This window comes from Telmatherina bonti (genome assembly GCF_933228915.1).
Source record: "Telmatherina bonti genome assembly, chromosome: 15".
In the NCBI taxonomy this organism is placed as follows: domain Eukaryota; kingdom Metazoa; phylum Chordata; class Actinopteri; order Atheriniformes; family Telmatherinidae; genus Telmatherina; species Telmatherina bonti.
In genome coordinates this window covers 1388250-1414109 of record NC_136613.1, presented here as the reverse complement: position 1 = coordinate 1414109, position 25860 = coordinate 1388250, and the positions used below count along the sequence as shown (strand labels likewise).

At 48.8% G+C, this 25860-nt stretch overlaps 1 protein-coding gene across 1 annotated transcript in view; it reads right to left on the bottom strand.

Annotated features, from left to right (window-relative positions):
- The window catches only part of LOC306766500 (bone morphogenetic protein receptor type-2-like), a gene marked incomplete at both ends in the record, with an annotated part of 338989 nt that overhangs the window by 127265 nt on the left and 185864 nt on the right, over positions 1 to 25860 (bottom strand).

Sequence of the window (25860 nt, the reverse complement as noted above, 5' to 3'; positions counted from 1 at the left end):
CTGGGGTTGTTTAGTACAGTGTGTACCTGGGGTTGTGTAGTACAGTGTGTGTACCTGTGGTTGTGTAGTACAGTGTGATTACCTGTGGTTGTACAGTGTGCGTACCTGTGGTTGTGTAGTACAGTGTGCGTACCTACGGTTGTGTAGTACAGTGTGTGTACCTGCGGTTGTGTAGTACAGTGTGTGTACCTGTGGTTGTGTAGTACAGTGTGTGTACCTGCGGTTGTGTAGTACAGTGTGTGTACCTGTGGTTGTGTAGTACAGTGTGTGTACCTGTGGTTGTACAGTGTTTGTACCTGTGGTTGTGTAGTACAGTGTGTGTACCTGTGGTTGTACAGTGTGTGTACCTGTGGTTGTGTAGTACAGTGTGTGTACCTGGGGTTGTTTAGTACAGTGTGTACCTGGGGTTGTGTAGTACAGTGTGTGTACCTGTGGTTGTGTAGTACAGTGTGATTACCTGTGGTTGTACAGTGTGTGTACCTGCGGTTGTGTAGTACAGTGTGTGTACCTGGGGTTGTGTAGTACAGTGTGTGTACCTGGGGTTGTGTAGTACAGTGTGTGTACCTGTGGTTGTGTAGTACAGTGTGATTACCTGTGGTTGTACAGTGTGCGTACCTGTGGTTGTGTAGTACAGTGTGTGTACCTGCGGTTGTGTAGTACAGTGTGTGTACCTGTGGTTGTGTAGTACAGTGTGATTACCTGTGGTTGTACAGTGTGCGTACCTGTGGTTGTGTAGTACAGTGTGCGTACCTACGGTTGTGTAGTACAGTGTGTGTACCTGCGGTTGTGTAGTACAGTGTGTGTACCTGTGGTTGTGTAGTACAGTGTGTGTACCTGCGTTTGTGTAGTACAGTGTGTGTACCTGTGGTTGTGTAGTACAGTGTGTGTACCTGTGGTTGTACAGTGTGCGTACCTGTGGTTGTGTAGTACAGTGTGTGTACCTGTGGTTGTACACTGTGTGTACCTGTGGTTGTGTAGTACAGTGTGTGTACCTGGGGTTGTTTAGTACAGTGTGTACCTGGGGTTGTGTAGTACAGTGTGTGTACCTGTGGTTGTGTAGTACAGTGTGATTACCTGTGGTTGTACAGTGTGTGTACCTGGGGTTGTGTAGTACAGTGTGTGTACCTGGGGTTGTGTAGTACAGTGTGTGTACCTGGGGTTGTGTAGTACAGTGTGTGTACCTGTGGTTGTGTAGTACAGTGTGTTTACCTGTGGTTGTACAGTGTGCGTACCTGTGGTTGTGTAGTACAGTGTGCGTACCTACGGTTGTGTAGTACAGTGTGTGTACCTGCGGTTGTGTAGTACAGTGTGTGTACCTGTGGTTGTGTAGTACAGTGTGTGTACCTGTGGTTGTGTAGTACAGTGTGTGTAGCTGTGGTTGTACAGTGTGTGTACCTGGGGTTGTGTAGTACAGTGTGTGTACCTGCGGTTGTGTAGTACAGTGTGTGTACCTGGGGTTGTGTAGTACAGTGTGCGTACCTGTGGTTGTGTGGTACAGTGTGCGTACCTGTGGTTGTGGGGTACAGTGTGCGTAACTGCGGTTGTGTAGTACAGTGTGCGTAACTGCGGTTGTGTAGTACAGTGTGCGTACCTGCGGTTGTGTAGTACAGTGTGTGTACCTGGGGTTGTGTAGTACAGTGTGTGTACCTGGGGTTGCGTAGTACAGTGTGCGTACCTGCGGTTGCGTAGTACAGTGTGCGTACCTGGGGTTGTGTAGTACAGTGTGTGTACCTGTGGTTCTGTAGTTCAGTGTGTACCTGTGGTTGTGTTGTACAGTGTGTGTACCTGTGGTTGTACAGTGTGTGTACCTGTGGCTGTGTAGTACAGTGTGTGTACCTGTGGCTGTGTAATACAGTGTGTGTACCTGGGGTTGTGTAATACAGTGTGTGTACCTGGGGTTGTGTAGTACAGTGTGTGTACCTGTGGTTGTGTAGTACAGTGTGTGTACCTGTGGTTGTACAGTGTGTGTACCTGTGGTTGTGTAGTACAGTGTGTGTACCTGGGGTTGTACAGTGTGTGTACCTGGGGTTGTGTAGTACAGTGTGTGTACCTGGGGTTGTGTAGTACAGTGTGTGTACCTGGGGTTGTGTAGTATAGTGTGTGTACCTGGGGTTGTGTAGTACAGTGTGTGTACCTGCGGTTGTGTAGTACAGTGTGTGTACCTGGGGTTGTGTAGTACAGTGTGCGTACCTGGGGTTGTGTAGTACAGTGTGTGTACCTGGGGTTGTGTAGTACAGTGTGCGTACCTGCGGTTGTGTAGTACAGTGTGCGTACCTGCGGTTGTGTAGTACAGTGTGTGTACCTGCGGTTGTGTAGTACAGTGTGTGTACCTGTGGTTGTGTAGTACAGTGTGTGTACCTGTGGTTGTGTAGTACAGTGTGTGTACCTGTGGTTGTGTAGTGCAGTGTGTGTACCTGTGGTTGTACAGTGTGTGTACCTGTGGTTGTGTAGTACAGTGTGTGTACCTGGGGTTGTTTAGTACAGTGTGTACCTGGGGTTGTGTAGTACAGTGTGTGTACCTGTGGTTGTGTAGTACAGTGTGATTACCTGTGGTTGTACAGTGTGTGTACCTGTGGTTGTGTAGTACAGTGTGTGTACCTGTGGTTGTACAGTGTGTGTACCTGTGGTTGTGTAGTACAGTGTGTGTACCTGGGGTTGTACAGTGTGTGTACCTGTGGTTGTGGGGTACAGTGTGTGTACCTGTGGTTGTGCAGGTACAGTGTGCGTAACTGCGGTTGTGTAGTACAGTGTGTGTACCTGCGGTTGTGTAGTACAGTGCGTGTACCTGGGGTTGTGTAGTACAGTGTGTACCTGGGGTTGTGTAGTACAGTGTGTGTACCTGGGGTTGTGTAGTACAGTGTGTGTACCTGTGGTTGTACAGTGTGTGTACCTGTGGTTGTGTAGTACAGTGTGTGTAACTGCGGTTGTGTAGTACAGTGTGTGTACCTGCGGTTGTGTAGTATAGTCTGTGTACCTGGGGTTGTGTAGTACAGTGTGTGTACCTGCGGTTGTGTAGTACAGTGTGTGTACCTGCGGTTGTGTAGTACAGTGTGTGTACCTGGGGTTGTGTAGTACAGTGTGTGTACCTGCGGTTGTGTAGTACAGTGTGTGTACCTGCGGTTGTGTAGTACAGTGTGTGTACCTGGGGTTGTGTAGTACAGTGTGTGTACCTGGGGTTGTGTAGTACAGTGTGTGTACCTGGGGTTGTGTAGTACAGTGTGCGTACCTGCGGTTGTGTAGTACAGTGTGCGTACCTGCGGTTGTGTTGTACAGTGTGTGTACCTGCGGTTGTGTAGTACAGTGTGTGTACCTGTGGTTGTGTAGTACAGTGTGTGTACCTGTGGTTGTACAGTGTTTGTACCTGTGGTTGTGTAGTACAGTGTGTGTACCTGTGGTTGTACAGTGTGTGTACCTGTGGTTGTGTAGTACAGTGTGTGTACCTGGGGTTGTTTAGTACAGTGTGTACCTGGGGTTGTGTAGTACAGTGTGTGTACCTGTGGTTGTGTAGTACAGTGTGATTATGTGTGGTTGTACAGTGTGTGTACCTGCGGTTGTGTAGTACAGTGTGTGTACCTGGGGTCGTGTAGTACAGTGTGTGTACCTTGGGTTGTGTAGTACAGTGTGTGTACCTGGGGTTGTGTAGTACAGTGTGATTACCTGTGGTTGTACAGTGTGCGTACCTGTGGTTGTGTAGTACAGTGTGCGTACCTACGGTTGTGTAGTACAGTGTGTGTACCTGCGGTTGTGTAGTACAGTGTGTGTACCTGTGGTTGTGTAGTACAGTGTGTGTACGTGTGGTTGTGTAGTACAGTGTGTGTACCTGTGGTTGTGTAGTACAGTGTGTGTACCTGTGGTTGTACAGTGTGCGTACCTGTGGTTGTGTAGTACAGTGTGCGTACCTACGGTTGTGTAGTACAGTGTGTGTACCTGCGGTTGTGTAGTACAGTGTGTGTACCTGTGGTTGTGTAGTACAGTGTGTGTACCTGCGGTTGTGTAGTACAGTGTGTGTACCTGTGGTTGTGTAGTACAGTGTGTGTACCTGTGGTTGTACAGTGTTTGTACCTGTGGTTGTGTAGTACAGTGTGTGTACCTGTGTTTGTACAGTGTGTGTACCTGTGGTTGTGTAGTAGAGTGTGTGTACCTGGGGTTGTTTAGTACAGTGTGTACCTGGGGTTGTGTAGTACAGTGTGTGTACCTGGGGTTGTGTAGTACAGTGTGTGTACCTGGGGTTGTGTAGTACAGTGTGCGTACCTGTGGTTGTGTGGTACAGTGTGCGTACCTGTGGTTGTGGGGTACAGTGTGCGTAACTGCGGTTGTGTAGTACAGTGTGCGTAACTGCGGTTGTGTAGTACAGTGTGTGTACCTGCGGTTGTGTAGTACAGTGTGTGTACCTGGGGTTGTGTAGTACAGTGTGTGTACCTGGGGTTGTGTAGTACAGTGTGCGTACCTGCGGTTGCGTAGTACAGTGTGCGTACCTGGGGTTGTGTAGTACAGTGTGTGTACCTGTGGTTCTGTAGTTCAGTGTGTACCTGTGGTTGTACAGTGTGTGTACCTGTGGTTGTGTAGTACAGTGTGTGTACCTGTGGTTGTACAGTGTGTGTACCTGTGGCTGTGTAGTACAGTGTGTGTACCTGTGGCTGTGTAATACAGTGTGTGTACCTGGGGTTGTGTAATACAGTGTGTGTACCTGGGGTTGTGTAGTACAGTGTGTGTACCTGGGGTTGTGTAGTACAGTGTGTGTACCTGTGGTTGTACAGTGTGTGTACCTGTGGTTGTGTAGTACAGTGTGTGTACCTGTGGTTGTACAGTGTGTGTACCTGGGGTTGTGTAGTACAGTGTGTGTACCTGGGGTTGTGTAGTACAGTGTGTGTACCTGGGGTTGTGTAGTACAGTGTGTGTACCTGCGGTTGTGTAGTACAGTGTGTGTACCTGCGGTTGTGTAGTACAGTGTGTGTACCTGCGGTTGTGTAGTACAGTGTGTGTACCTGGGGTTGTGTAGTACAGTGTGCGTACCTGGGGTTGTGTAGTACAGTGTGTGTACCTGGGGTTGTGTAGTACAGTGTGCGTACCTGCGGTTGTGTAGTACAGTGTGCGTACCTGCGGTTGTGTAGTACAGTGTGTGTACCTGCGGTTGTGTAGTACAGTGTGTGTACCTGTGGTTGTGTAGTACAGTGTGTGTACCTGTGGTTGTACAGTGTTTGTACCTGTGGTTGTGTAGTACAGTGTGTGTACCTGTGGTTGTACAGTGTGTGTACCTGTGGTTGTGTAGTACAGTGTGTGTACCTGGGGTTGTTTAGTACAGTGTGTACCTGGGGTTGTGTAGTACAGTGTGTGTACCTGTGGTTGTGTAGTACAGTGTGATTACCTGTGGTTGTACAGTGTGTGTACCTGTGGTTGTGTAGTACAGTGTGTGTACCTGTGGTTGTACAGTGTGTGTACCTGTGGTTGTGTAGTACAGTGTGTGTACCTGGGGTTGTACAGTGTGTGTACCTGTGGTTGTGGGGTACAGTGTGTGTACCTGTGGTTGTGGGGTACAGTGTGCGTAACTGCGGTTGTGTAGTACAGTGTGTGTACCTGCGGTTGTGTAGTACAGTGTGTGTACCTGGGGTTGTGTAGTACAGTGTGTGTACCTGGGGTTGTGTAGTACAGTGTGTGTACCTGTGGTTGTACAGTGTGTGTACCTGTGGTTGTGTAGTACAGTGTGTGTAACTGCGGTTGTGTAGTACAGTGTGTGTACCTGCGGTTGTGTAGTACAGTGTGTGTACCTGGGGTTGTGTAGTACAGTGTGTGTACCTGGGGTTGTGTAGTACAGTGTGTGTACCTGCGGTTGTGTAGTACAGTGTGTGTACCTGGGGTTGTGTAGTACAGTGTGTGTACCTGGGGTTGTGTAGTACAGTGTGTGTACCTGGGGTTGTGTAGTACAGTGTGTGTACCTGCGGTTGTGTAGTACAGTGTGTGTACCTGGGGTTGTGTAGTACAGTGTGTGTACCTGGGGTTGTGTAGTACAGTGTGTGTACCTGCGGTTGTGTAGTACAGTGTGTGTACCTGCGGTTGTGTAGTACAGTCTGTGTACCTGGGGTTGTGTAGTACAGTGTGTGTACCTGCGGTTGTGTAGTACAGTGTGTGTACCTGTGGTTGTGTAGTACAGTGTGTGTACCTGCGGTTGTGTAGTACAGTGTGTGTACCTGTGGTTGTGTAGTAGTGTGTGTACCTGTGGTTGTACAGTGTTTGTACCTGTGGTTGTGTAGTACAGTGTGTGTACCTGTGGTTGTACAGTGTGTGTACCTGTGGTTGTGTAGTACAGTGTGTGTACCTGGGGTTGTTTAGTACAGTGTGTACCTGGGGTTGTGTAGTACAGTGTGTGTACCTGTGGTTGTGTAGTACAGTGTGATTACCTGTGGTTGTACAGTGTGTGTACCTGCGGTTGTGTAGTACAGTGTGTGTACCTGTGGTTGTGTAGTACAGTGTGATTACCTGTGGTTGTACAGTGTGCGTACCTGTGGTTGTGTAGTACAGTGTGCGTACCTACGGTTGTGTAGTACAGTGTGTGTACCTGCGGTTGTGTAGTACAGTGTGTGTACCTGCGGTTGTGTAGTACAGTGTGTGTACCTGTGGTTGTGTAGTACAGTGTGATTACCTGTGGTTGTACAGTGTGCGTACCTGTGGTTGTGTAGTACAGTGTGCGTACCTACGGTTGTGTAGTACAGTGTGTGTACCTGCGGTTGTGTAGTACAGTGTGTGTACCTGTGGTTGTGTAGTACAGTGTGTGTACCTGCGGTTGTGTAGTACAGTGTGTGTACCTGTGGTTGTGTAGTACAGTGTGTGTACCTGGGGTTGTACAGTGTTTGTACCTTTGGTTGTGTAGTACAGTGTGTGTACCTGTGGTTGTGTAGTACAGTGTGTGTACCTGGGGTTGTTTAGTACAGTGTGTACCTGGGGTTGTGTAGTACAGTGTGTGTACCTGTGGTTGTGTAGTACAGTGTGATTACCTGTGGTTGTACAGTGTGTGTACCTGCGGTTGTGTAGTACAGTGTGTGTACCTGGGGTTGTGTAGTACAGTGTGTGTAACTGCGGTTGTGTAGTACAGTGTGTGTACCTGGGGTTGTGTAGTACAGTGTGTGTACCTGTGGTTCTGTAGTACAGTGTGTACCTGTGGTTGTACAGTGTGTGTACCTGTGGTTGTGTAGTACAGTGTGTGTACCTGTGGTTGTACAGTGTGTGTACCTGTGGCTGTGTAGTACAGTGTGTGTACCTGGGGTTGTGTAATACAGTGTGTGTACCTGGGGTTGTGTAGTACAGTGTGTGTACCTGTGGTTGTGTAGTACAGTGTGTGTACCTGTGGTTGTACAGTGTGTGTACCTGTGGTTGTGTAGTACAGTGTGTGTACCTGTGGTTGTACAGTGTGTGTACCTGTGGTTGTGTAGTACAGTGTGTGTACCTGGGGTTGTGTAGTACAGTGTGTGTACCTGGGGTTGTGTAGTACAGTGTGTGTACCTGGGGTTGTTTAGTACAGTGTGTACCTGGGGTTGTGTAGTACAGTGTGTGTACCTGTGGTTGTGTAGTACAGTGTGATTACCTGTGGTTGTACAGTGTGTGTACCTGTGGTTGTGTAGTACAGTGTGTGTACCTGTGGTTGTACAGTGTGTGTACCTGTGGTTGTGTAGTACAGTGTGTGTACCTGGGGTTGTACAGTGTGTGTACCTGCGGTTGTGTAGTACAGTGTGCGTACCTGCGGTTGTGTAGAACAGTGTGCGTACCTGCGGTTGTGTAGTACAGTGTGCGTACCTGCGGTTGTGTAGTACAGTGTGCGTACCTGGGGTTGTGTAGTACAGTGTGTGTACCTGCGGTTGTGTAGTACAGTGTGTGTACCTGGGGTTGTGTAGTACAGTGTGCGTACCTGTGGTTGTGTAGTACAGTGTGCGTACCTGTGGTTGTGGGGTACAGTGTGCGTAACTGCGGTTGTGTAGTACAGTGTGCGTACCTGCGGTTGTGTAGTACAGTGTGTGTACCTGGGGTTGTGTAGTACAGTGTGTGTACCTGGGGTTGTGTAGTACAGTGTGTGTACCTGTGGTTGTGTAGTACAGTGTGTGTACCTGTGGTTGTACAGTGTGTGTACCTGTGGTTGTACAGTGTGTGTACCTGTGGTTGTGTAGTACAGTGTGTGTACCTGTGGTTGTGTAGTACAGTGTGTGTACCTGGGGTTGTGTAGTACAGTGTGTGTACCTGGGGTTGTGTAGTACAGTGTGCGTACCTGGGGTTGTGTAGTACAGTGTGCGTACCTGGGGTTGTGTAGTACAGTGTGCGTACCTGGGGTTGTGTAGTACAGTGTGCGTACCTGCGGTTCTGTAGTACAGTGTGTGTACCTGCGGTTGTGTAGTACAGTGTGTGTACCTGTGGTTGTGTAGTACAGTGTGTGTACCTGTGGTTGTACAGTGTTTGTACCTGTGGTTGTGTAGTACAGTGTGTGTACCTGTGGTTGTACAGTGTGTGTACCTGTGGTTGTGTAGTACAGTGTGTGTACCTGTGGTTGTGTAGTACAGTGTGTGTAGCTGTGGTTGTACAGTGTGTGTACCTGGGGTTGTGTAGTACAGTGTGTGTACCTGCGGTTGTGTAGTACAGTGTGTGTACCTGGGGTTGTGTAGTACAGTGTGCGTACCTGTGGTTGTGTAGTACAGTGTGTGTACCTGTGGTTGTGGGGTACAGTGTGTGTAACTGTGGTTGTGTAGTACAGTGTGTGTAGCTTTGGTTGTACAGTGTGTGTACCTGGGGTTGTGTAGTACAGTGTGTGTACCTGCGGTTGTGTAGTACAGTGTGTGTACCTGGGGTTGTGTAGTACAGTGTGCGTACCTGTGGTTGTGTAGTACAGTGTGTGTACCTGTGGTTGTGGGGTACAGTGTGTGTAACTGCGGTTGTGTAGTACAGTGTGTGTAACTGCGGTTGTGTAGTACAGTGTGTGTACCTGCGGTTGTGTAGTACAGTGTGTGTACCTGGGGTTGTGTAGTACAGTGTGTGTACCTGCGGTTGTGTAGTACAGTGTGTGTACCTGCGGTTGCGTAGTACAGTGTGTGTACCTGTGGTTGTGTAGTACAGTGTGTGTACCTGTGGTTGTACAGTGTGTGTACCTGTGGCTGTGTAGTACAGAGTGTGTACCTGGGGTTGTGTAATACAGTGTGTGTACCTGGGGTTGTGTAGTACAGTGTGTGTACCTGTGGTTGTGTAGTACAGTGTGTGTACCTGTGGTTGTACAGTGTGTGTACCTGTGGTTGTGTAGTACAGTGTGTGTACCTGCGGTTGTGTAGTACAGTGTGTGTACCTGTGGTTGTACAGTGTGTGTACCTGTGGTTGTGTAGTACAGTGTGTGTACCTGTGGTTGTGTAGTACAGTGTGTGTACCTGTGGTTGTACAGTGTGTGTACCTGGGGTTGTGTAGTACAGTGTGTGTACCTGGGGTTGTGTAGTACAGTGTGTGTACCTGGGGTTGTGTAGTACAGTGTGTGTACCTGTGGTTGTGGGGTACAGTGTGTGTACCTGTGGTTGTGGGGTACAGTGTGTGTACCTGCGGTTGTGTAGTACAGTGTGTGTACCTGCGGTTGTGTAGTACAGTGTGTGTACCTGGGGTTGTGTAGTACAGTGTGTGTACCTGGGGTTGTGTAGTACAGTGTGTGTACCTGCGGTTGTGTAGTACAGTGTGTGTACCTGTGGTTGTGTAGTACAGTGTGTGTACCTGTGGTTGTGTAGTACAGTGTGTGTAACTGTGGTCGTACAGTGTGTGTACCTGTGGCTGTGTAGTACAGAGTGTGTACCTGGGGTTGTGTAATACAGTGTGTGTACCTGGGGTTGTGTAGTACAGTGTGTGTACCTGTGGTTGTGTAGTACAGTGTGTGTACCTGTGGTTGTACAGTGTGTGTACCTGTGGTTGTGTAGTACAGTGTGTGTACCTGCGGTTGTGTAGTACAGTGTGTGTACCTGTGGTTGTACAGTGTGTGTACCTGTGGTTGTGTAGTACAGTGTGTGTACCTGTGGTTGTGTAGTACAGTGTGTGTACCTGGGGTTGTGTAGTACAGTGTGCATACCTGTTGTTGTGTAGTACAGTGTGTGTACCTGCGGTTGTGTAGTACAGTGTGTGTACCTGGGGTTGTGTAGTACAGTGTGTGTACCTGGGGTTGTGTAGTACAGTGTGCGTACCTGTGGTTGTGTAGTACAGTGTGTGTACCTGTGGTTGTGGGGTACAGTGTGCGTACCTGTGGTTGTGTAGTACAGTGTGTGTAACTGCGGTTGTGTAGTACAGTGTGTGTACCTCGGGTTGTGTAGTACAGTGTGTGTACCTGGGGTTGTGTAGTACAGTGTGTGTACCTGCGGTTGTGTAGTACAATGTGCGTACCTGCGGTTGTGTAGTACAGTGTGCGTACCTGCGGTTGTGTAGTACAGTGTGTGTACCTGTGGTTGTGTAGTACAGTGTGTGTACCTGTGGTTGTGTAGTACAGTGTGTGTACCTGTGGTTGTGTAGTACAGTGTGTGTACCTGTGGTTGTACAGTGTGTGTACCTGGGGTTGTGTAGTATAGTGTGTGTACCTGCGGTTGTGTAGTACAGTGTGTGTACCTGGGGTTGTGTAGTACAGTGTGCGTACCTGTGGTTGTGTAGTACAGTGTGTGTACCTGGGGTTGTGTAGTACAGTGTGCGTACCTGTGGTTGTGTAGTACAGTGTGTGTACCTGTGGTTGTGGGGTACAGTGTGCGTAACTGCGGTTGTGTAGTACAGTGTGTGTACCTGCGGTTGTGTAGTACAGTGTGTGTACCTGGGGTTGTGTAGTACAGTGTGTGTACCTGCGGTTGTGTAGTACAGTGTGTGTACCTGCGGTTGTGTAGTACAGTGTGTGTACCTGTGGTTGTGTAGTACAGTGTGTGTACCTGTGGTTGTACAGTGTGTGTACCTGTGGCTGTGTAGTACAGAGTGTGTACCTGGGGTTGTGTAATACAGTGTGTGTACCTGGGGTTGTGTAGTACAGTGTGTGTACCTGTGGTTGTGTAGTACAGTGTGTGTACCTGTGGTTGTACAGTGTGTGTACCTGTGGTTGTGTAGTACAGTGTGTGTACCTGCGGTTGTGTAGTACAGTGTGTGTACCTGTGGTTGTACAGTGTGTGTACCTGTGGTTGTGTAGTACAGTGTGTGTACCGGGGGTTGTGTAGTACAGTGTGTGTACCTGTGGTTGTGTAGTACAGTGTGTGTACCTGGGGTTGTGTAGTACAGTGTGTGTACCTGTTGTTGTGTAGTACAGTGTGTGTACCTGCGGTTGTGTAGTACAGTGTGTGTACCTGTTGTTGTGTAGTACAGTGTGTGTACCTGCGGTTGTGTAGTACAGTGTGTGTACCTGGGGTTGTGTAGTACAGTGTGTGTACCTGGGGTTGTGTAGTACAGTGTGCGTACCTGTGGTTGTGTAGTACAGTGTGCGTACCTGTGGTTGTGGGGTACAGTGTGCGTACCTGTGGTTGTGTGGTACAGTGTGTGTAACTGCGGTTGTGTAGTACAGTGTGTGTACCTGCGGTTGTGTAGTACAGTGTGTGTACCTGCGGTTGTGTAGTACAGTGTGCGTACCTGCGGTTGTGTAGTACAGTGTGCGTACCTGCGGTTGTGTAGTACAGTGTGTGTACCTGTGGTTGTGTAGTACAGTGTGTGTACCTGGGGTTGTGTAGTACAGTGTGTGTACCTGTGGCTGTACAGTGTGTGTACCTGGGGTTGTGTAGTATAGTGTGTGTACCTGCGGTTGTGTAGTACAGTGTGTGTACCTGGGGTTGTGTAGTACAGTGTGCGTACCTGTGGTTGTGTTGTACAGTGTGCGTACCTGTGGTTGTGTAGTACAGTGTGTGTACCTGTGGTTGTGGGGTACAGTGTGCGTACCTGTGGTTGTGTAGTACAGTGTGTGTAACTGCGGTTGTGTAGTACAGTGTGTGTACCTCGGGTTGTGTAGTACAGTGTGTGTACCTGCGGTTGTGTAGTACAGTGTGTGTACCTGCGGTTGTGTAGTACAATGTGCGTACCTGCGGTTGTGTAGTACAGTGTGCGTACCTGCGGTTGTGTAGTACAGTGTGTGTACCTGTGGTTGTGTAGTACAGTGTGTGTACCTGTGGTTGTGTAGTACAGTGTGTGTACCTGTGGTTGTACAGTGTGTGTACCTGGGGTTGTGTAGTATAGTGTGCGTACCTGCGGTTGTGTAGTACAGTGTGTGTACCTGGGGTTGTGTAGTACAGTGTGCGTACCTGTGGTTGTGTAGTACAGTGTGTGTACCTGGGGTTGTGTAGTACAGTGTGCGTACCTGTGGTTGTGTAGTACAGTGTGTGTACCTGTGGTTGTGGGGTACAGTGTGCGTAACTGCGGTTGTGTAGTACAGTGTGTGTACCTGCGGTTGTGTAGTACAGTGTGTGTACCTGGGGTTGTGTAGTACAGTGTGTGTACCTGGGGTTGTGTAGTACAGTGTGTGTACCTGCGGTTGTGTAGTACAGTGTGTGTACCTGTGGTTGTGTAGTACAGTGTGTGTACCTGTGGTTGTGTAGTACAGTGTGTGTACCTGTGGTTGTACAGTGTGTGTACCTGTGGCTGTGTAGTACAGAGTGTGTACCTGGGGTTGTGTAATACAGTGTGTGTACCTGGGGTTGTGTAGTACAGTGTGTGTACCTGTGGTTGTGTAGTACAGTGTGTGTACCTGTGGTTGTACAGTGTGTGTACCTGTGGTTGTGTAGTACAGTGTGTGTACCTGCGGTTGTGTAGTACAGTGTGTGTACCTGTGGTTGTACAGTGTGTGTACCTGTGGTTGTGTAGTACAGTGTGTGTACCTGGGGTTGTGTAGTACAGTGTGTGTACCTGTGGTTGTGTAGTACAGTGTGTGTACCTGGGGTTGTGTAGTACAGTGTGTGTACCTGTTGTTGTGTAGTACAGTGTGTGTACCTGTTGTTGTGTAGTACAGTGTGTGTACCTGCGGTTGTGTAGTACAGTGTGTGTACCTGGGGTTGTGTAGTACAGTGTGTGTACCTGCGGTTGTGTAGTACAGTGTGTGTACCTGTGGTTGTGTAGTACAGTGTGTGTACCTGTGGTTGTGTAGTACAGTGTGTGTACCTGTGGTTGTACAGTGTGTGTACCTGTGGCTGTGTAGTACAGAGTGTGTACCTGGGGTTGTGTAATACAGTGTGTGTACCTGGGGTTGTGTAGTACAGTGTGTGTACCTGTGGTTGTGTAGTACAGTGTGTGTACCTGTGGTTGTACAGTGTGTGTACCTGTGGTTGTGTAGTACAGTGTGTGTACCTGCGGTTGTGTAGTACAGTGTGTGTACCTGTGGTTGTACAGTGTGTGTACCTGTGGTTGTGTAGTACAGTGTGTGTACCTGGGGTTGTGTAGTACAGTGTGTGTACCTGTGGTTGTGTAGTACAGTGTGTGTACCTGGGGTTGTGTAGTACAGTGTGTGTACCTGGGGTTGTGTAGTACAGTGTGTGTACCTGTTGTTGTGTAGTACAGTGTGTGTACCTGCGGTTGTGTAGTACAGTGTGTGTACCTGGGGTTGTGTAGTACAGTGTGTGTACCTGGGGTTGTGTAGTACAGTGTGCGTACCTGCGGTTGTGTAGTACAGTGTGCGTACCTGCGGTTGTGTAGTACAGTGTGTGTACCTGTGGTTGTGTAGTACAGTGTGTGTACCTGGGGTTGTGTAGTACAGTGTGTGTACCTGTGGTTGTACAGTGTGTGTACCTGGGGTTGTGTAGTATAGTGTGTGTACCTGCGGTTGTGTAGTACAGTGTGTGTACCTGGGGTTGTGTTGTACAGTGTGCGTACCTGTGGTTGTGGGGTACAGTGTGCGTACCTGTGGTTGTGGGGTACAGTGTGCGTACCTGTGGTTGTGTAGTACAGTGTGTGCAACTGCGGTTGTGTAGTACAGTGTGTGTACCTGCGGTTGTGTAGTACAGTGTGTGTACCTGGGGTTGTGTAGTACAGTGTGTGTACCTGGGGTTGTGTAGTACAGTGTGAGTACCTGCGGTTGCGTAGTACAGTGTGTGTACCTGTGGTTGTGTAGTACAGTGTGTGTACCTGTGGTTGTGTAGTACAGTGTGTACCTGTTGTTGTACAGTGTGTGTACCTGTGGTTGTGTAGTACAGTGTGTGTACCTGTGTTTGTACAGTGTGTGTACCTGTGGCTGTGTAGTACAGTGTGTGTACCTGGGGTTGTGTAGTACAGTGTGTGTACCTGGGGTTGTGTAGTACAGTGTGTGTACCTGTGGTTGTGTAGTACAGTGTGTGTACCTGTGGTTGTACAGTGTGTGTACCTGTGGTTGTGTAGTACAGTGTGTGTACCTGGGGTTGTGTAGTACAGTGTGTGTACCTGGGGTTGTGTAGTACAGTGTGTGTACCTGGGGTTGTGTAGTACAGTGTGTGTACCTGGGGTTGTACAGTGTTTGTACCTGGGGTTGTGTAGTACAGTGTGTGTACCTGTGGTTGTACAGTGTGTGTACCTGTGGTTGTGTAGTACAGTATGTGTACCTGTTGTTGTTTAGTACAGTGTGTACCTGGGGTTGTGTAGTACAGTGTGTGTACCTGTGGTTGTGTAGTACAGTGTGATTACCTGTGGTTGTACAGTGTGTGTACCTGTGGTTGTGTAGTACAGTGTGTGTACCTGTGGTTGTACAGTGTGTGTACCTGGGGTTGTACAGTGTGTGTACCTGGGGTTGTGTAGTACAGTGTGCGTACCTGCGGTTGTGTAGTACAGTGTGTGTACCTGCGGTTGTGTAGTACAGTGTGTGTACCTGGGGTTCTGTAATACAGTGTGTGTACCTGGGGTTCTGTAATACAGTGTGTGTACCTGTGGTTGTGTAGTACAGTGTGTGTACCTGTGGTTGTGTAGTACAGTGTGTGTACCTGTGGTTGTGTAGTACAGTGTGTGTACCTGCGGTTGTGTAGTACAGTGTGTGTACCTGCGGTTGTGTAGTACAGTGTGTGTACCTGTGGTTGTACAGTGTGTGTACCTGTGGTTGTGTAGTACAGTGTGTGTACCTGGGGTTGTGTAGTACAGTGTGTGTACCTGTGGTTGTGTAGTACAGTGTGTGTACCTGGGGTTGTGTAGTACAGTGTGTGTACCTGTTGTTGTGTAGTACAGTGTGTGTACCTGCGGTTGTGTAGTACAGTGTGCGTACCTGCGGTTGTGTAGTACAGTGTGTGTACCTGGGGTTGTGTAGTACAGTGTGCGTACCTGGGGTTGTGTAGTACAGTGTGCGTACCTGTGGTTGTGTAGTACAGTGTGTGTACCTGTGGTTGTGGGGTACAGTGTGCGTACCTGTGGTTGTGTAGTACAGTGTGTGTAACTGCGGTTGTGTAGTACAGTGTGTGTACCTGCGGTTGTGTAGTACAGTGTGCGTACCTGCGGTTGTGTAGTACAGTGTGCGTACCTGTGGTTGTACAGTGTGTGTACCTGTGGTTGTGTAGTACAGTGTGTGTACCTGTGGTTGTACAGTGTGTGTACCTGTGGTTGTACAGTGTGTGTACCTGTGGTTGTGTAGTACAGTGTGTGTACCTGGGGTTGTTTAGTACAGTGTGTGTACCTGGGGTTGTGTAGTACAGTGTGTGTACCTGTGGTTGTGTAGTACAGTGTGATTACCTGTGGTTGTGTAGTACAGTGTGTGTACCTGGGGTTGTGTAGTACAGTGTGTGTACCTGGGGTTGTGTAGTACAGTGTGCGTACCTGTGGTTGTGTTGTACAGTGTGCGTACCTGTGGTTGTGTAGTACAGTGTGTGTACCTGTGGTTGTGGGGTACAGTGTGCGTACCTGTGGTTGTGTAGTACAGTGTGTGTAACTGCGGTTGTGTAGTACAGTGTGTGTACCTCGGGTTGTGTAGTACAGTGTGTGTACCTGCGGTTGTGTAGTACAGTGTGTGTACCTGCGGTTGTGTAGTACAATGTGCGTACCTGCGGTTGTGTAGTACAGTGTGCGTACCTGCGGTTGTGTAGTACAGTGTGTGTACCTGTGGTTGTGTAGTACAGTGTGTGTACCTGTGGTTGTGTAGTACAGTGTGTGTACCTGTGGTTGTACAGTGTGTGTACCTGGGGTTGTGTAGTATAGTGTGTGTACCTGCGGTTGTGTAGTACAGTGTGTGTACCTGGGGTTGTGTAGTACAGTGTGCGTACCTGTGGTTGTGTAGTACAGTGTGTGTACCTGGGGTTGTGTAGTACAGTGTGCGTACCTGCGGTTGTGTAGTACAGTGTGTGTACCTGTGATTGTGGGGTACAGTGTGCGTAACTGCGGTTGTGTAGTACAGTGTGTGTACCTGCGGTTGTGTAGTACAGTGTGTGTACCTGGGGTTGTGTAGTACAGTGTGTGTACCTGGGGTTGTGTAGTACAGTGTGTGTACCTGCGGTTGTGTAGTACAGTGTGTGTACCTGTGGTTGTGTAGTACAGTGTGTGTACCTGTGGTTGTGTAGTACAGTGTGTGTACCTGTGGTTGTACAGTGTGTGTACCTGTGGCTGTGTAGTACAGAGTGTGTACCTGGGGTTGTGTAATACAGTGTGTGTACCTGGGGTTGTGTAGTACAGTGTGTGTACCTGTGGTTGTGTAGTACAGTGTGTGTACCTGTGGTTGTACAGTGTGTGTACCTGTGGTTGTGTAGTACAGTGTGTGTACCTGCGGTTGTGTAGTACAGTGTGTGTACCTGTGGTTGTACAGTGTGTGTACCTGTGGTTGTGTAGTACAGTGTGTGTACCTGGGGTTGTGTAGTACAGTGTGTGTACCTGTGGTTGTGTAGTACAGTGTGTGTACCTGGGGTTGTGTAGTACAGTGTGTGTACCTGTTGTTGTGTAGTACAGTGTGTGTACCTGTTGTTGTGTAGTACAGTGTGTGTACCTGCGGTTGTGTAGTACAGTGTGTGTACCTGGGGTTGTGTAGTACAGTGTGTGTACCTGGGGTTGTGTAGTACAGTGTGCGTACCTGCGGTTGTGTAGTACAGTGTGCGTACCTGCGGTTGTGTAGTACAGTGTGTGTACCTGTGGTTGTGTAGTACAGTGTGTGTACCTGGGGTTGTGTAGTACAGTGTGTGTACCTGTGGTTGTACAGTGTGTGTACCTGGGGTTGTGTAGTATAGTGTGTGTACCTGCGGTTGTGTAGTACAGTGTGTGTACCTGGGGTTGTGTAGTACAGTGTGCGTACCTGTGGTTGTGTTGTACAGTGTGCTTACCTGTGGTTGTGGGGTACAGTGTGCGTACCTGTGGTTGTGTAGTACAGTGTGTGCAACTGCGGTTGTGTAGTACAGTGTGTGTACCTGCGGTTGTGTAGTACAGTGTGTGTACCTGGGGTTGTGTAGTACAGTGTGTGTACCTGGGGTTGTGTAGTACAGTGTGAGTACCTGCGGTTGCGTAGTACAGTGTGTGTACCTGTGGTTGTGTAGTACAGTGTGTGTACCTGTGGTTGTGTAGTACAGTGTGTACCTGTGTTTGTACAGTGTGTGTACCTGTGGCTGTGTAGTACAGTGTGTGTACCTGGGGTTGTGTAGTACAGTGTGTGTACCTGGGGTTGCGTAGTACAGTGTGTGTACCTGTGGTTGTACAGTGTGTGTACCTGTGGTTGTGTAGTACAGTGTGTGTACCTGTGGTTGTACAGTGTGTGTACCTGTGGTTGTGTAGTACAGTGTGTGTACCTGGGGTTGTGTAGTACAGTGTGTGTACCTGGGGTTGTGTAGTACAGTGTGTGTACCTGGGGTTGTGTAGTACAGTGTGTGTACCTGTGGTTGTACAGTGTTTGTACCTGGGGTTGTGTAGTACAGTGTGTGTACCTGTGGTTGTACAGTGTGTGTACCTGTGGTTGTGTAGTACAGTGTGTGTACCTGTTGTTGTTTAGTACAGTGTGTACCTGGGGTTGTGTAGTACAGTGTGTGTACCTGTGGTTGTGTAGTACAGTGTGATTACCTGTGGTTGTACAGTGTGTGTACCTGTGGTTGTGTAGTACAGTGTGTGTACCTGTGGTTGTACAGTGTGTGTACCTGTGGTTGTGTAGTACAGTGTGTGTACCTGGGGTTGTACAGTGTGTGTACCTGGGGTTGTGTAGTACAGTGTGCGTACCTGCGGTTGTGTAGTACAGTGTGTGTACCTGCGGTTGTGTAGTACAGTGTGTGTACCTGGGGTTCTGTAATACAGTGTGTGTACCTGGGGTTCTGTAATACAGTGTGTGTACCTGTGGTTGTGTAGTACAGTGTGTGTACCTGTGGTTGTGTAGTACAGTGTGTGTACCTGTGGTTGTACAGTGTGTGTACCTGTGGTTGTGTAGTACAGTGTGTGTACCTGCGGTTGTGTAGTACAGTGTGTGTACCTGTGGTTGTACAGTGTGTGTACCTGTGGTTGTGTAGTACAGTGTGTGTACCTGGGGTTGTGTAGTACAGTGTGTGTACCTGTGGTTGTGTAGTACAGTGTGTGTACCTGGGGTTGTGTAGTACAGTGTGTGTACCTGTTGTTGTGTAGTACAGTGTGTGTACCTGCGGTTGTGTAGTACAGTGTGCGTACCTGCGGTTGTGTAGTACAGTGTGTGTACCTGGGGTTGTGTAGTACAGTGTGCGTACCTGGGGTTGTGTAGTACAGTGTGCGTACCTGGGGTTGTGTAGTACAGTGTGCGTACCTGTGGTTGTGTAGTACAGTGTGTGTACCTGTGGTTGTGGGGTACAGTGTGCGTACCTGTGGTTGTGTAGTACAGTGTGTGTAACTGCGGTTGTGTAGTACAGTGTGTGTACCTGCGGTTGTGTAGTACAGTGTGCGTACCTGCGGTTGTGTAGTACAGTGTGCGTACCTGCGGTTGTGTAGTACAGTGTGCGTACCTGTGGTTGTGTAGTACAGTGTGTGTACCTGTGGTTGTACAGTGTGTGTACCTGTGGTTGTGTAGTACAGTGTGTGTACCTGTGGTTGTACAGTGTGTGTACCTGTGGTTGTGTAGTACAGTGTGTGTACCTGGGGTTGTTTAGTACAGTGTGTGTACCTGGGGTTGTGTAGTACAGTGTGTGTACCTGTGGTTGTGTAGTACAGTGTGATTACCTGTGGTTGTGTAGTACAGTGTGTGTACCTGGGGTTGTGTAGTACAGTGTGTGTACCTGTGGTTGTGTAGTACAGTGTGAGTACCTGCGGTTGTGTAGTACAGTGTGTGTACCTGGGGTTGTGTAGTACAGTGTGCGTACCTGTGGTTGTGTAGTACAGTGTGTGTACCTGTGGTTGTGGGGTACAGTGTGCGTACCTGTGGTTGTGTAGTACAGTGTGTGTAACTGCGGTTGTGTAGTACAGTGTGTGTACCTGCGGTTGTGTAGTACAGTGTGTGTACCTGGGGTTGTGTAGTACAGTGTGTGTACCTGTGGTTGTGTAGTACAGTGTGTACCTGTGGTTGTACAGTGTGTGTACCTGTGGTTGTGTAGTACAGTGTGTGTACCTGTGGTTGTACAGTGTGTGTACCTGTGGCTGTGTAGTACAGTGTGTGTACCTGGGGTTGTGTAGTACAGTGTGTGTACCTGGGGTTGTGTAGTACAGTGTGTGTACCTGGGGTTGTGTAGTACAGTGTGTGTACCTGTGGTTGTGTAGTACAGTGTGTGTACCTGCGGTTGTGTAGTACAGTGTGTGTACCTGTGGTTGTGTAGTACAGTGTGTGTACCTGTGATTGTACAGTGTGCGTACCTGTGGTTGTGTAGTACAGTGTGTGTACCTGTGGTTGTACAGTGTGCGTACCTGTGGTTGTGTAGTACAGTGTGTGTACCTGGGGTTGTGTAGTACAGTGTGTGTACCTGGGGTTGTGTAGTACAGTGTGTGTACCTGTGGTTGTGTAGTACAGTGTGATTACCTGTGGTTGTACAGTGTGTGTACCTGTGGTTGTGTAGTACAGTGTGTGTACCTGTGGGTGTGTAGTACAGTGTGTGTACCTGTGGGTGTGTAGTACAGTGTGTGTACCTGTGGTTGTGTAGTACAGTGTGTGTACCTGGGGTTGTACAGTGTGTGTACCTGGGGTTGTGTAGTACAGTGTGTGTACCTGGGGTTGTGTAGTACAGTGTGTGTACCTGCGGTTGTGTAGTACAGTGTGTGTACCTGTGGTTGTGTAGTACAGTGTGTGTACCTGTGGTTGTGTAGTACAGTGTGTGTACCTGTGGTTGTACAGTGTGTGTACCTGTGGTTGTGTAGTACAGTGTGTGTACCTGTGGTTGTACAGTGTGTGTACCTGTGGTTGTGTAGTACAGTGTGTGTACCTGGGGTTGTGTAGTACAGTGTGTGTACCTGCGGTTGTGTAGTACAGTGTGCGTACCTGCGGTTGTGTAGTACAGTGTGTGTACCTGCGGTTGTGTAGTACAGTGTGTGTACCTGTGGTTGTGTAGTACAGTGTGTGTACCTGTGGTTGTGTAGTACAGTGTGTGTACCTGTGGTTGTACAGTGTGTGTACCTGCGGTTGTGTAGTACAGTGTGTGTACCTGGGGTTGTGTAGTACAGTGTGTGTACCTGGGGTTGTGTAGTACAGTGTGTGTACCTGCGGTTGTGTAGTACAGTGTGTGTACCTGCGGTTGTGTAGTACAGTGTGTGTACCTGCGGTTGTGTAGTACAGTGTGTGTACCTGTGGTTGTGTAGTACAGTGTGTGTACCTGTGGTTGTACAGTGTGTGTACCTGTGGTTGTGTAGTACAGTGTGTGTACCTGTGGTTGTGTAGTACAGTGTGTGTACCTGGGGTTGTGTAGTACAGTGTGTGTACCTGGGGTTGTGTAGTACAGTGTGTGTACCTGTGGTTGTGTAGTACAGTGTGTGTACCTGTGGTTGTGTAGTACAGTGTGTGTACCTGTGGTTGTGTAGTACAGTGTGTGTACCTGTGGTTGTGTAGTACAGTGTGTGTACCTGTGGTTGTGTAGTACAGTGTGTGTACCTGTGGTTGTGTAGTACAGTGTGTGTACCTGCGGTTGTGTAGTACAGTGTGTGTACCTGGGGTTGTGTAGTACAGTGTGTGTACCTGGGGTTGTGTAGTACAGTGTGCGTACCTGTGGTTGTGTAGTACAGTGTGTGTACCTGTGGTTGTACAGTGTGTGTACCTGTGGTTGTGTAGTACAGTGTGTGTACCTGTGGTTGTACAGTGTGTGTACCTGTGGTTGTGTAGTACAGTGTGTGTACCTGGGGTTGTTTAGTACAGTGTGTGTACCTGGGGTTGTGTAGTACAGTGTGTGTACCTGTGGTTGTGTAGTACAGTGTGATTACCTGTGGTTGTGTAGTACAGTGTGTGTACCTGGGGTTGTGTAGTACAGTGTGTGTACCTGTGGTTGTGTAGTACAGTGTGAGTACCTGCGGTTGTGTAGTACAGTGTGTGTACCTGGGGTTGTGTAGTACAGTGTGCGTACCTGTGGTTGTGTAGTACAGTGTGTGTACCTGTGGTTGTGGGGTACAGTGTGCGTACCTGTGGTTGTGTAGTACAGTGTGTGTAACTGCGGTTGTGTAGTACAGTGTGTGTACCTGCGGTTGTGTAGTACAGTGTGTGTACCTGGGGTTGTGTAGTACAGTGTGTGTACCTGTGGTTGTGTAGTACAGTGTGTACCTGTGGTTGTACAGTGTGTGTACCTGTGGTTGTGTAGTACAGTGTGTGTACCTGTGGTTGTACAGTGTGTGTACCTGTGGCTGTGTAGTACAGTGTGTGTACCTGGGGTTGTGTAGTACAGTGTGTGTACCTGGGGTTGTGTAGTACAGTGTGTGTACCTGGGGTTGTGTAGTACAGTGTGTGTACCTGTGGTTGTGTAGTACAGTGTGTGTACCTGCGGTTGTGTAGTACAGTGTGTGTACCTGTGGTTGTGTAGTACAGTGTGTGTACCTGTGATTGTACAGTGTGCGTACCTGTGGTTGTGTAGTACAGTGTGTGTACCTGTGGTTGTACAGTGTGCGTACCTGTGGTTGTGTAGTACAGTGTGTGTACCTGGGGTTGTGTAGTACAGTGTGTGTACCTGGGGTTGTGTAGTACAGTGTGTGTACCTGTGGTTGTGTAGTACAGTGTGATTACCTGTGGTTGTACAGTGTGTGTACCTGTGGTTGTGTAGTACAGTGTGTGTACCTGTGGGTGTGTAGTACAGTGTGTGTACCTGTGGGTGTGTAGTACAGTGTGTGTACCTGTGGTTGTGTAGTACAGTGTGTGTACCTGGGGTTGTACAGTGTGTGTACCTGGGGTTGTGTAGTACAGTGTGTGTACCTGGGGTTGTGTAGTACAGTGTGTGTACCTGCGGTTGTGTAGTACAGTGTGTGTACCTGTGGTTGTGTAGTACAGTGTGTGTACCTGTGGTTGTGTAGTACAGTGTGTGTACCTGTGGTTGTACAGTGTGTGTACCTGTGGTTGTGTAGTACAGTGTGTGTACCTGTGGTTGTACAGTGTGTGTACCTGTGGTTGTGTAGTACAGTGTGTGTACCTGGGGTTGTGTAGTACAGTGTGTGTACCTGCGGTTGTGTAGTACAGTGTGCGTACCTGCGGTTGTGTAGTACAGTGTGTGTACCTGCGGTTGTGTAGTACAGTGTGTGTACCTGTGGTTGTGTAGTACAGTGTGTGTACCTGTGGTTGTGTAGTACAGTGTGTGTACCTGTGGTTGTACAGTGTGTGTACCTGCGGTTGTGTAGTACAGTGTGTGTACCTGGGGTTGTGTAGTACAGTGTGTGTACCTGGGGTTGTGTAGTACAGTGTGTGTACCTGCGGTTGTGTAGTACAGTGTGTGTACCTGCGGTTGTGTAGTACAGTGTGTGTACCTGCGGTTGTGTAGTACAGTGTGTGTACCTGTGGTTGTGTAGTACAGTGTGTGTACCTGTGGTTGTACAGTGTGTGTACCTGTGGTTGTGTAGTACAGTGTGTGTACCTGTGGTTGTGTAGTACAGTGTGTGTACCTGGGGTTGTGTAGTACAGTGTGTGTACCTGGGGTTGTGTAGTACAGTGTGTGTACCTGTGGTTGTGTAGTACAGTGTGTGTACCTGTGGTTGTGTAGTACAGTGTGTGTACCTGTGGTTGTGTAGTACAGTGTGTGTACCTGTGGTTGTGTAGTACAGTGTGTGTACCTGTGGTTGTGTAGTACAGTGTGTGTACCTGTGGTTGTGTAGTACAGTGTGTGTACCTGCGGTTGTGTAGTACAGTGTGTGTACCTGGGGTTGTGTAGTACAGTGTGTGTACCTGGGGTTGTGTAGTACAGTGTGCGTACCTGGGGTCGTGTAGTACAGTGTGCGTACCTGGGGTCGTGTAGTACAGTGTGCGTACCTGGGGTTGTGTAGTACAGTGTGCGTACCTGCGGTTGTGTAGTACAGTGTGCGTACCTGTGGTTGTGTAATACAGTGTGTGTACCTGTGGTTGTGTAGTACAGTGTCTGTACCTGGGGTTGTGTAGTAAAGTGTGTACCTGTGGTTGTGTAGTACAGTGTGTGTACCTGTGGTTGTGTAATACAGTGTGTGTACCTGGGGTTGTGTAGTACAGTGTGTGTACCTGAGGTTGTGAAGTACAGTGTGTGTACCTGTGGTTGTGTAGTACAGTGTGTGTACCTGTGGTTGTGTAGTACAGTGTGTGTACCTGTGGTTGTACAGTGTGTGTACCTGTGGTTGTGTAGTACAGTGTGTGTACCTGTGGTTGTGTAGTACAGTGTGTGTACCTGTGGTTGTACAGTGTGTGTACCTGTGGTTGTGTAGTACAGTGTGTGTACCTGCGGTTGTGTAGTACAGTGTGTGTACCTGTGGTTGTACAGTGTGTGTACCTGTGGTTGTGTAGTACAGTGTGTGTACCTGGGGTTGTGTAGTACAGTGTGTGTACCTGTGGTTGTGTAGTACAGTGTGTGTACCTGGGGTTGTGTAGTACAGTGTGTGTACCTGGGGTTGTGTAGTACAGTGTGTGTACCTGTTGTTGTGTAGTACAGTGTGTGTACCTGCGGTTGTGTAGTACAGTGTGTGTACCTGGGGTTGTGTAGTACAGTGTGTGTACCTGGGGTTGTGTAGTACAGTGTGCGTACCTGCGGTTGTGTAGTACAGTGTGCGTACCTGCGGTTGTGTAGTACAGTGTGTGTACCTGTGGTTGTGTAGTACAGTGTGTGTACCTGGGGTTGTGTAGTACAGTGTGTGTACCTGTGGTTGTACAGTGTGTGTACCTGGGGTTGTGTAGTATAGTGTGTGTACCTGCGGTTGTGTAGTACAGTGTGTGTACCTGGGGTTGTGTTGTACAGTGTGCGTACCTGTGGTTGTGGGGTACAGTGTGCGTACCTGTGGTTGTGGGGTACAGTGTGCGTACCTGTGGTTGTGTAGTACAGTGTGTGCAACTGCGGTTGTGTAGTACAGTGTGTGTACCTGCGGTTGTGTAGTACAGTGTGTGTACCTGGGGTTGTGTAGTACAGTGTGTGTACCTGGGGTTGTGTAGTACAGTGTGAGTACCTGCGGTTGCGTAGTACAGTGTGTGTACCTGTGGTTGTGTAGTACAGTGTGTGTACCTGTGGTTGTGTAGTACAGTGTGTACCTGTTGTTGTACAGTGTGTGTACCTGTGGTTGTGTAGTACAGTGTGTGTACCTGTGTTTGTACAGTGTGTGTACCTGTGGCTGTGTAGTACAGTGTGTGTACCTGGGGTTGTGTAGTACAGTGTGTGTACCTGGGGTTGTGTAGTACAGTGTGTGTACCTGTGGTTGTGTAGTACAGTGTGTGTACCTGTGGTTGTACAGTGTGTGTACCTGTGGTTGTGTAGTACAGTGTGTGTACCTGGGGTTGTGTAGTACAGTGTGTGTACCTGGGGTTGTGTAGTACAGTGTGTGTACCTGGGGTTGTGTAGTACAGTGTGTGTACCTGGGGTTGTGTAGTACAGTGTGTGTACCTGGGGTTGTACAGTGTTTGTACCTGGGGTTGTGTAGTACAGTGTGTGTACCTGTGGTTGTACAGTGTGTGTACCTGTGGTTGTGTAGTACAGTATGTGTACCTGTTGTTGTTTAGTACAGTGTGTACCTGGGGTTGTGTAGTACAGTGTGTGTACCTGTGGTTGTGTAGTACAGTGTGATTACCTGTGGTTGTACAGTGTGTGTACCTGTGGTTGTGTAGTACAGTGTGTGTACCTGTGGTTGTACAGTGTGTGTACCTGGGGTTGTACAGTGTGTGTACCTGGGGTTGTGTAGTACAGTGTGCGTACCTGCGGTTGTGTAGTACAGTGTGTGTACCTGCGGTTGTGTAGTACAGTGTGTGTACCTGGGGTTCTGTAATACAGTGTGTGTACCTGGGGTTCTGTAATACAGTGTGTGTACCTGTGGTTGTGTAGTACAGTGTGTGTACCTGTGGTTGTGTAGTACAGTGTGTGTACCTGTGGTTGTGTAGTACAGTGTGTGTACCTGCGGTTGTGTAGTACAGTGTGTGTACCTGCGGTTGTGTAGTACAGTGTGTGTACCTGTGGTTGTACAGTGTGTGTACCTGTGGTTGTGTAGTACAGTGTGTGTACCTGGGGTTGTGTAGTACAGTGTGTGTACCTGTGGTTGTGTAGTACAGTGTGTGTACCTGGGGTTGTGTAGTACAGTGTGTGTACCTGTTGTTGTGTAGTACAGTGTGTGTACCTGCGGTTGTGTAGTACAGTGTGCGTACCTGCGGTTGTGTAGTACAGTGTGTGTACCTGGGGTTGTGTAGTACAGTGTGCGTACCTGGGGTTGTGTAGTACAGTGTGCGTACCTGTGGTTGTGTAGTACAGTGTGTGTACCTGTGGTTGTGGGGTACAGTGTGCGTACCTGTGGTTGTGTAGTACAGTGTGTGTAACTGCGGTTGTGTAGTACAGTGTGTGTACCTGCGGTTGTGTAGTACAGTGTGCGTACCTGCGGTTGTGTAGTACAGTGTGCGTACCTGTGGTTGTACAGTGTGTGTACCTGTGGTTGTGT